Raw genomic sequence first — 11240 nt, forward strand, 5'->3', positions numbered from 1 at the left:
CCCATGTAAGTTATAGGGCAGGAACAGCACAGTTTTCAAAACGTGTTTTTCAGCCCGAAATAAACGCGTTTTCTCAGCCCTTAGAATCGCAGTGTACCTGCTTGGTTGAAAAGTGCCCACTGAGTCGGCCCTTAACCCCAGTGTGCTGAAATTGTCAAAACGTGTTTATCAGCAGAAATAAACACGTTTTGGCAACTTTGGTCACCCCCATGTAAGTTATAGGGCAGGAACAAGACAGTTTTCAAAACGTGTTTTTCAGCCCGAAATAAGCGCGTTTTCTCAGCCCTTAGAATCGCAGTGTAACTGCCTGGCTCAGAAGAGCCCCCTGAGTCAGCCCTTAACCCCAGTGTGCTGATATTGTCAAAACGTGTTTATCAGCAGAAATAAACACGTTTTGGCAACTTTGGTCACCCCCATGTAAGTTATAGGGCAGGAACAGCACAGTTTTCAAAACGTGTTTTTCAGCCCGAAATAAACGCGTTTTCTCAGCCCTTAGAATCGCAGTGTACCTGCTTGGTTGAAAAGTGCCCACTGAGTCGGCCCTTAACCCCAGTGTGCTGAAATTGTCAAACCGTGTTTATCAGCAGAAATAAACACGTTTAGGCAACTTTGGTCACCCCCATGTAAGTTATAGGGCAGGAACAAGACAGTTTTCAAAACGTGTTTTTCAGCCCGAAATAAGCGCGTTTTCTCAGCCCTTAGAATCGCAGTGTAACTGCCTGGCTCAGAAGAGCCCCCTGAGTCAGCCCTTAACCCCAGTGTGCTGAAATTGTCAAAACGTGTTTATCAGCAGAAATAAAGACGTTTAGGCAACTTTGGTCACCCCCATGTAAGTTATAGGACAGGAACAGCACAGTTTTCAAAACGTGTTTTTCAGCCCGAAATAAACGCGTTTTCTCAGCCCTTAGAATCGCAGTGTACCTGCTTGGTTGAAAAGTGCCCACTGAGTCGGCCCTTAACCCCAGTGTGCTGAAATTGTCAAAACGTGTTTATCAGCAGAAATAAACACGTTTAGGCAACTTTGGTCACCCCCATGTAAGTTATAGGGCAGGAACAGCACAGTTTTCAAAACGTGTTTTTCAGCCCGAAATAAACGCGTTTTCTCAGCCCTTAGAATCGCAGTGTACCTGCTTGGTTGAAAAGTGCCCACTGAGTCGGCCCTTAACCCCAGTGTGCTGAAATTGTCAAAACGTGTTTATCAGCAGAAATAAACACGTTTAGGCAACTTTGGTCACCCCCATGTAAGTTATAGGGCAGGAACAAGACAGTTTTCAAAACGTGTTTTTCAGCCCGAAATAAGCGCGTTTTCTCAGCCCTTAGAATCGCAGTGTAACTGCCTGGCTCAGAAGAGCCCCCTGAGTCAGCCCTTAACCCCAGTGTGCTGAAATTGTCAGAACGTGTTTATCAGCAGAAATAAACACGTTTTGGCAACTTTGGTCACCCCCATGTAAGTTATAGGGCAGGAACAGCACAGTTTTCAAAACGTGTTTTTCAGCCCGAAATAAACGCGTTTTCTCAGCCCTTAGAATCGCAATGTACCTGCTTGGTTGAAAAGTGTCCACTGAGTCGGCCCTTAACCCCACTGTGCTGAAATTGTCAAAACGTGTTTATCAGCAGAAATAAACACGTTTTGGCAACTTTGGTCACCCCCATGTAAGTTATAGGGCAGGAACAGCACAGTTTTCAAAACGTGTTTTTCAGCCCGAAATAAACGCGTTTTCTCAGCCCTTAGAATCGCAGTGTACCTGCTTGGTTGAAAAGTGCCCACTGAGTCGGCCCTTAACCCCAGTGTGCTGAAATTGTCAAAACGTGTTTATCAGCAGAAATAAACACGTTTAGGCAACTTTGGTCACCCCCATGTAAGTTATAGGGCAGGAACAAGACAGTTTTCAAAACGTGTTTTTCAGCCCGAAATAAGCGCGTTTTCTCATCCCTTAGAATCGCAGTGTAACTGCATGGCTCAGAAGAGCCCCCTGAGTCAGCCCTTAACCCCAGTGTGCTGAAATTGTCAAAACGTGTTTATCAGCAGAAATAAACACGTTTTGGCAACTTTGGTCACCCCCATGTAAGTTATAGGGCAGGAACAGCACAGTTTTCAAAACGTGTTTTTCAGCCCGAAATAAACGCGTTTTCTCAGCCCTTAGAATCGCAATGTACCTGCTTGGTTGAAAAGTGCCCACTGAGTCGGCCCTTAACCCCACTGTGCTGAAATTGTCAAAACGTGTTTATCAGCAGAAATAAACACGTTTTGGCAACTTTGGTCACCCCCATGTAAGTTATAGGGCAGGAACAGCACAGTTTTCAAAACGTGTTTTTCAGCCCGAAATAAACGCGTTTTCTCATCCCTTAGAATCGCAGTGTACCTGCTTGGTTGAAAAGTGCCCACTGAGTCGGCCCTTAACCCCAGTGTGCTGAAATTGTCAAAACGTGTTTATCAGCAGAAATAAACACGTTTAGGCACCTTTGGTCACCCTCATGTAAGTTATAGGGCAGGAACAAGACAGTTTTCAAAAAGTGTTTTTTAGCCCGAAATAAACGCGTTTTCTCAGCCCTTAGAATCGCAGTGTACCTGCTTGGTTGAAAAGTGCCCACTGAGTCGGCCCTTAACCCCAGTGTGCTGAAATTGTCAAAACGTGTTTATCAGCAGAAATAAACACGTTTAGGCAACTTTGGTCACCCCCATGTAAGTTATAGGGCAGGAACAAGACAGTTTTCAAAACGTGTTTTTCAGCCCGAAATAAGCGCGTTTTCTCAGCCCTTAGAATCGCAGTGTACCTGCTTGGTTGAAAAGTGCCCACTGAGTCGGCCCTTAACCCCAGTGTGCTGAAATTGTCAAAACGTGTTTATCAGCAGAAATAAACACGTTTAGTCAACTTTGGTCACCCCCATGTAAGTTATAGGGCAGGAACAAGACAGTTTTCAAAACGTGTTTTTCAGCCCGAAATAAGCGCGTTTTCTCAGCCCTTAGAATCGCAGTGTAACTGCCTGGCTCAGAAGAGCCCCCTGAGTCGGCCCTTAACCCCAGTGTGCTGAAATTGTCAAAACGTGTTTATCAGCAGAAATAAACACGTTTTGGCAACTTTGGTCACCCCCATGTAAGTTATAGGGCAGGAACAGCACAGTTTTCAAAAGGTGTTTTTTAGCCCGAAATAAACGCGTTTTCTCAGCCCTTAGAATCGCAGTGTACCTGCTTGGTTGAAAAGTGCCCACTGAGTCGGCCCTTAACCCCAGTGTGCTGAAATTGTCAAAACGTGTTTATCAGCAGAAATAAACACGTTTTGGCAACTTTGGTCACCCCCATGTAAGTTATAGGGCAGGAACAGCACAGTTTTCAAAACGTGTTTTTCAGCCCGAAATAAACGCGTTTTCTCAGCCCTTAGAATCGCAGTGTACCTGCTTGGTTGAAAAGTGCCCACTGAGTCGGCCCTTAACCCCAGTGTGCTGAAATTGTCAAAACGTGTTTATCAGCAGAAATAAACACGTTTAGGCAACTTTGGTCACCCCCATGTAAGTTATAGGGCAGGAACAAGACAGTTTTCAAAACGTGTTTTTCAGCCCGAAATAAGCGCGTTTTCTCAGCCCTTAGAATCGCAGTGTAACTGCCTGGCTCAGAAGAGCCCCCTGAGTCAGCCCTTAACCCCAGTGTGCTGAAATTGTCAAAACGTGTTTATCAGCAGAAATAAACACGTTTTGGCAACTTTGGTCACCCCCATGTAAGTTATAGGGCAGGAACAGCACAGTTTTCAAAACGTGTTTTTCAGCCCGAAATAAACGCGTTTTCTCAGCCCTTAGAATCGCAGTGTACCTGCTTGGTTGAAAAGTGCCCACTGAGTCGGCCCTTAACCCCAGTGTGCTGAAATTGTCAAAACGTGTTTATCAGCAGAAATAAACACGTTTTGGCAACTTTGGTCACCCCCATGTAAGTTATAGGGCAGGAACAGCACAGTTTTCAAAACGTGTTTTTCAGCCCGAAATAAACGCGTTTTCTCAGCCCTTAGAATCGCAGTGTACCTGCTTGATTGAAAAGTGCCCACTGAGTCGGCCCTTAACCCCAGTGTGCTGAAATTGTCAAAACGTGTTTATCAGCAGAAATAAACACGTTTTGGCAACTTTGGTCACCCCCATGTAAGTTATAGGGCAGGAACAAGACAGTTTTCAAAACGTGTTTTTCAGCCCGAAATAAACGCGTTTTCTCAGCCCTTAGAATCGCAGTGTAACTGCCTGGCTCAGAAGAGCCCCCTGAGTCAGCCGTTAACCCCAGTGTGCTGAAATTGTCAAAACGTGTTTATCAGCAGAAATAAACACGTTTTGGCAACTTTGGTCAACCCCATGTAAGTTATAGGGCAGGAACAGCACAGTTTCAAAACGTGTTTTTCAGCCCGAAATAAACGCGTTTTCTCAGCCCTAAGAATCGCAATGTACCTGCTTGGTTGAAAAGTGCCCACTGAGTCAGCCCTTAACCCCAGTGTGCTGAAATTGTCAAAACGTGTTTATCAGCAGAAATAAACACGTTTTGGCAACTTTGGTCACCCCCATGTAAGTTATAGGGCAGGAACAGCACAGTTTTCAAAAGGTGTTTTTTAGCCCGAAATAAACGCGTTTTCTCAGCCCTTAGAATCGCAGTGTACCTGCTTGGTTGAAAAGTGCCCACTGAGTCGGCCCTTAACCCCAGTGTGCTGAAATTGTCAAAACGTGTTTATCAGCAGAAATAAACACGTTTTGGCAACTTTGGTCACCCCCATGTAAGTTATAGGGCAGGAACAGCACAGTTTTCAAAACGTGTTTTTCAGCCCGAAATAAACGCGTTTTCTCAGCCCTTAGAATCGCAGTGTACCTGCTTGGTTGAAAAGTGCCCACTGAGTCGGCCCTTAACCCCAGTGTGCTGAAATTGTCAAAACGTGTTTATCAGCAGAAATAAACACGTTTTGGCAACTTTGGTCACCCCCATGTAAGTTATAGGGCAGGAACAGCACAGTTTTCAAAACGTGTTTTTCAGCCCGAAATAAACGCGTTTTCTCAGCCCTTAGAATCGCAGTGTACCTGCTTGATTGAAAAGTGCCCACTGAGTCGGCCCTTAACCCCAGTGTGCTGAAATTGTCAAAACGTGTTTATCAGCAGAAATAAACACGTTTTGGCAACTTTGGTCACCCCCATGTAAGTTATAGGGCAGGAACAAGACAGTTTTCAAAACGTGTTTTTCAGCCCGAAATAAACGCGTTTTCTCAGCCCTTAGAATCGCAGTGTAACTGCCTGGCTCAGAAGAGCCCCCTGAGTCAGCCCTTAACCCCAGTGTGCTGAAATTGTCAAAACGTGTTTTTCAGCAGAAATAAAGACGTTTAGGCAACTTTGGTCACCCCCATGTAAGTTATAGGGCAGGAACAGCACAGTTTTCAAAACGTGTTTTTCAGCCCGAAATAAGCGCGTTTTCTCAGCCCTTAGAATCGCAGTGTACCTGCTTGGTTGAAAAGTGCCCACTGAGTCGGCCCTTAACCCCAGTGTGCTGAAATTGTCAAAACGTGTTTATCAGCAGAAATAAACACGTTTAGGCAACTTTGGTCACCCCCATGTAAGTTATAGGGCAGGAACAAGACAGTTTTCAAAACGTGTTTTTCAGCCCGAAATAAGCGCGTTTTCTCAGCCCTTAGAATCGCAGTGTAACTACCTGGCTCAGAAGAGCCCCCTGAGTCAGCCCTTAACCCCAGTGTGCTGAAATTGTCAAAACGTGTTTATCAGCAGAAATAAACACGTTTTGGCAACTTTGGTCACCCCCATGTAAGTTATAGGGCAGGAACAGCACAGTTTTCAAAACGTGTTTTTCAGCCCGAAATAAACGCGTTTTCTCAGCCCTTAGAATCGCAGTGTACCTGCTTGGTTGAAAAGTGCCCACTGAGTCGGCCCTTAACCCCAGTGTGCTGAAATTGTCAAAACGTGTTTATCAGCAGAAATAAACACGTTTTGGCAACTTTGGTCACCCCCATGTAAGTTATAGGGCAGGAACAGCACAGTTTTCAAAACGTGTTTTTCAGCCCGAAATAAACGCGTTTTCTCAGCCCTTAGAATCGCAGTGTAACTGCCTGGCTCAGAAGAGCCCCCTGAGTCAGCCCTTAACCCAGTGTGCTGAAATTGTCAAAACGTGTTTTTCAGCAGAAATAAAGACGTTTAGGCAACTTTGGTCACCCCCATGTAAGTTATAGGGCAGGAACAGCACAGTTTTCAAAACGTGTTTTTCAGCCCGAAATAAGCGCGTTTTCTCAGCCCTTAGAATCGCAGTGTACCTGCTTGGTTGAAAAGTGCCCACTGAGTCGGCCCTTAACCCCAGTGTGCTGAAATTGTCAAAACGTGTTTATCAGCAGAAATAAACACGTTTAGGCAACTTTGGTCACCCCCATGTAAGTTATAGGGCAGGAACAAGACAGTTTTCAAAACGTGTTTTTCAGCCCGAAATAAGCGCGTTTTCTCATCCCTTAGAATCGCAGTGTAACTGCCTGGCTCAGAAGAGCCCCCTGAGTCAGCCCTTAACCCCAGTGTGCTGAAATTGTCAAAACGTGTTTATCAGCAGAAATAAACACGTTTTGGCAACTTTGGTCACCCCCATGTAAGTTATAGGGTAGGAACAGCACAGTTTTCAAAACGTGTTTTTCAGCCCGAAATAAACGCGTTTTCTCAGCCCTTAGAATCGCAGTGTAACTGCCTGGCTCAGAAGAGCCCCCTGAGTCAGCCCTTAACCCCAGTGTGCTGAAATTGTCAAAACGTGTTTATCAGCAGAAATAAACACGTTTTGGCAACTTTGGTCACCCCCATGTAAGTTATAGGGCAGGAACAGCACAGTTTTCAAAACGTGTTTTTCAGCCCGAAATAAACGCGTTTTCTCAGCCCTTAGAATCGCAGTGTACCTGCTTGGTTGAAAAGTGCCCACTGAGTCGGCCCTTAACCCCAGTGTGCTGAAATTGTCAAAACGTGTTTATCAGCAGAAATAAACACGTTTAGGCAACTTTGGTCACCCCCATGTAAGTTATAGGGCAGGAACAGCACAGTTTTCAAAACGTGTTTTTCAGCCCGAAATAAACGCGTTTTCTCAGCCCTTAGAATCGCAGTGTACCTGCTTGGTTGAAAAGTGCCCACTGAGTCGGCCCTTAACCCCAGTGTGCTGAAATTGTCAAAACGTGTTTATCAGCAGAAATAAACACGTTTTGGCAACTTTGGTCACCCCCATGTAAGTTATAGGGCAGGAACAGCACAGTTTTCAAAACGTGTTTTTCAGCCCGAAATAAACGCGTTTTCTCAGCCCTTAGAATCGCAGTGTACCTGCTTGGTTGAAAAGTGCCCACTGAGTCGGCCCTTAACCCCAGTGTGCTGAAATTGTCAAAACGTGTTTATCAGCAGAAATAAACACGTTTAGGCAACTTTGGTCACCCCCATGTAAGTTATAGGGCAGGAACAAGACAGTTTTCAAAACGTGTTTTTCAGCCCGAAATAAGCGCGTTTTCTCATCCCTTAGAATCGCAGTGTAACTGCCTGGCTCAGAATAGCCCCCTGAGTCAGCCCTTAACCCCAGTGTGCTGAAATTGTCAAAACGTGTTTATCAGCAGAAATAAACACGTTTAGGCAACTTTGGTCACCCCCATGTAAGTTATAGGGCAGGAACAGCACAGTTTTCAAAACGTGTTTTTCAGCCCGAAATAAGCGCGTTTTCTCAGCCCTTAGAATCGCAGTGTAACTACCTGGCTCAGAAGAGCCCCCTGAGTCAGCCCTTAACCCCAGTGTGCTGAAATTGTCAAAACGTGTTTATCAGCAGAAATAAACACGTTTTGGCAACTTTGGTCACCCCCATGTAAGTTATAGGGCAGGAACAGCACAGTTTTCAAAACGTGTTTTTCAGCCCGAAATAAACGCGTTTTCTCAGCCCTTAGAACCGCAGTGTACCTGCTTGGTTGAAAAGTGCCCACTGAGTCGGCCCTTAACCCCAGTGTGCTGAAATTGTCAAAACGTGTTTATCAGCAGAAATAAACACGTTTTGGCAACTTTGGTCACCCCCATGTAAGTTATAGGGCAGGAACAGCACAGTTTTCAAAACGTGTTTTTCAGCCCGAAATAAACGCGTTTTCTCAGCCCTTAGAATCGCAGTGTAACTGCCTGGCTCAGAAGAGCCCCCTGAGTCAGCCCTTAACCCAGTGTGCTGAAATTGTCAAAACGTGTTTTTCAGCAGAAATAAAGACGTTTAGGCAACTTTGGTCACCCCCATGTAAGTTATAGGGCAGGAACAGCACAGTTTTCAAAACGTGTTTTTCAGCCCGAAATAAGCGCGTTTTCTCAGCCCTTAGAATCGCAGTGTACCTGCTTGGTTGAAAAGTGCCCACTGAGTCGGCCCTTAACCCCAGTGTGCTGAAATTGTCAAAACGTGTTTATCAGCAGAAATAAACACGTTTAGGCAACTTTGGTCACCCCCATGTAAGTTATAGGGCAGGAACAAGACAGTTTTCAAAACGTGTTTTTCAGCCCGAAATAAGCGCGTTTTCTCATCCCTTAGAATCGCAGTGTAACTGCCTGGCTCAGAAGAGCCCCCTGAGTCAGCCCTTAACCCCAGTGTGCTGAAATTGTCAAAACGTGTTTATCAGCAGAAATAAACACGTTTTGGCAACTTTGGTCACCCCCATGTAAGTTATAGGGTAGGAACAGCACAGTTTTCAAAACGTGTTTTTCAGCCCGAAATAAACGCGTTTTCTCAGCCCTTAGAATCGCAGTGTAACTGCCTGGCTCAGAAGAGCCCCCTGAGTCAGCCCTTAACCCCAGTGTGCTGAAATTGTCAAAACGTGTTTATCAGCAGAAATAAACACGTTTTGGCAACTTTGGTCACCCCCATGTAAGTTATAGGGCAGGAACAGCACAGTTTTCAAAACGTGTTTTTCAGCCCGAAATAAACGCGTTTTCTCAGCCCTTAGAATCGCAGTGTACCTGCTTGGTTGAAAAGTGCCCACTGAGTCGGCCCTTAACCCCAGTGTGCTGAAATTGTCAAAACGTGTTTATCAGCAGAAATAAACACGTTTAGGCAACTTTGGTCACCCCCATGTAAGTTATAGGGCAGGAACAGCACAGTTTTCAAAACGTGTTTTTCAGCCCGAAATAAACGCGTTTTCTCAGCCCTTAGAATCGCAGTGTACCTGCTTGGTTGAAAAGTGCCCACTGAGTCGGCCCTTAACCCCAGTGTGCTGAAATTGTCAAAACGTGTTTATCAGCAGAAATAAACACGTTTTGGCAACTTTGGTCACCCCCATGTAAGTTATAGGGCAGGAACAGCACAGTTTTCAAAACGTGTTTTTCAGCCCGAAATAAACGCGTTTTCTCAGCCCTTAGAATCGCAGTGTAACTGCCTGGCTCAGAAGAGCCCCCTGAGTCAGCCCTTAACCCCAGTGTGCTGAAATTGTCAAAACGTGTTTTTCAGCAGAAATAAAGACGTTTAGGCAACTTTGGTCACCCCCATGTAAGTTATAGGGCAGGAACAGCACAGTTTTCAAAACGTGTTTTTCAGCCCGAAATAAGCGCGTTTTCTCAGCCCTTAGAATCGCAGTGTACCTGCTTGGTTGAAAAGTGCCCACTGAGTCGGCCCTTAACCCGAGTGTGCTGAAATTGTCAAAACGTGTTTATCAGCAGAAATAAACACGTTTAGGCAACTTTGGTCACCCCCATGTAGGTTATAGGGCAGGAACAAGACAGTTTTCAAAACGTGTTTTTCAGCCCGAAATAAGCGCGTTTTCTCAGCCCTTAGAATCGCAGTGTAACTACCTGGCTCAGAAGAGCCCCCTGAGTCAGCCCTTAACCCCAGTGTGCTGAAATTGTCAAAACGTGTTTATCAGCAGAAATAAACACGTTTTGGCAACTTTGGTCACCCCCATGTAAGTTATAGGGCAGGAACAGCACAGTTTTCAAAACGTGTTTTTCAGCCCGAAATAAACGCGTTTTCTCAGCCCTTAGAATCGCAGTGTACCTGCTTGGTTGAAAAGTGCCCACTGAGTCGGCCCTTAACCCCAGTGTGCTGAAATTGTCAAAACGTGTTTATCAGCAGAAATAAACACGTTTTGGCAACTTTGGTCACCCCCATGTAAGTTATAGGGCAGGAACAGCACAGTTTTCAAAACGTGTTTTTCAGCCCGAAATAAACGCGTTTTCTCAGCCCTTAGAATCGCAGTGTAACTGCCTGGCTCAGAAGAGCCCCCTGAGTCAGCCCTTAACCCAGTGTGCTGAAATTGTCAAAACGTGTTTTTCAGCAGAAATAAAGACGTTTAGGCAACTTTGGTCACCCCCATGTAAGTTATAGGGCAGGAACAGCACAGTTTTCAAAACGTGTTTTTCAGCCCGAAATAAGCGCGTTTTCTCAGCCCTTAGAATCGCAGTGTACCTGCTTGGTTGAAAAGTGCCCACTGAGTCGGCCCTTAACCCCAGTGTGCTGAAATTGTCAAAACGTGTTTATCAGCAGAAATAAACACGTTTAGGCAACTTTGGTCACCCCCATGTAAGTTATAGGGCAGGAACAAGACAGTTTTCAAAACGTGTTTTTCAGCCCGAAATAAGCGCGTTTTCTCATCCCTTAGAATCGCAGTGTAACTGCCTGGCTCAGAAGAGCCCCCTGAGTCAGCCCTTAACCCCAGTGTGCTGAAATTGTCAAAACGTGTTTATCAGCAGAAATAAACACGTTTTGGCAACTTTGGTCACCCCCATGTAAGTTATAGGGTAGGAACAGCACAGTTTTCAAAACGTGTTTTTCAGCCCGAAATAAACGCGTTTTCTCAGCCCTTAGAATCGCAGTGTAACTGCCTGGCTCAGAAGAGCCCCCTGAGTCAGCCCTTAACCCCAGTGTGCTGAAATTGTCAAAACGTGTTTATCAGCAGAAATAAACACGTTTTGGCAACTTTGGTCACCCCCATGTAAGTTATAGGGCAGGAACAGCACAGTTTTCAAAACGTGTTTTTCAGCCCGAAATAAACGCGTTTTCTCAGCCCTTAGAATCGCAGTGTACCTGCTTGGTTGAAAAGTGCCCACTGAGTCGGCCCTTAACCCCAGTGTGCTGAAATTGTCAAAACGTGTTTATCAGCAGAAATAAACACGTTTAGGCAACTTTGGTCACCCCCATGTAAGTTATAGGGCAGGAACAGCACAGTTTTCAAAACGTGTTTTTCAGCCCGAAATAAACGCGTTTTCTCAGCCCTTAGAATCGCAGTGTACCTGCTTGGTTGAAAAGTGCCCAC

Source organism: Atractosteus spatula, chromosome 10, assembly GCF_055471065.1.
Source record: "Atractosteus spatula isolate fAtrSpa1 chromosome 10, fAtrSpa1.hap1, whole genome shotgun sequence".
Classification (NCBI taxonomy): domain Eukaryota; kingdom Metazoa; phylum Chordata; class Actinopteri; order Semionotiformes; family Lepisosteidae; genus Atractosteus; species Atractosteus spatula.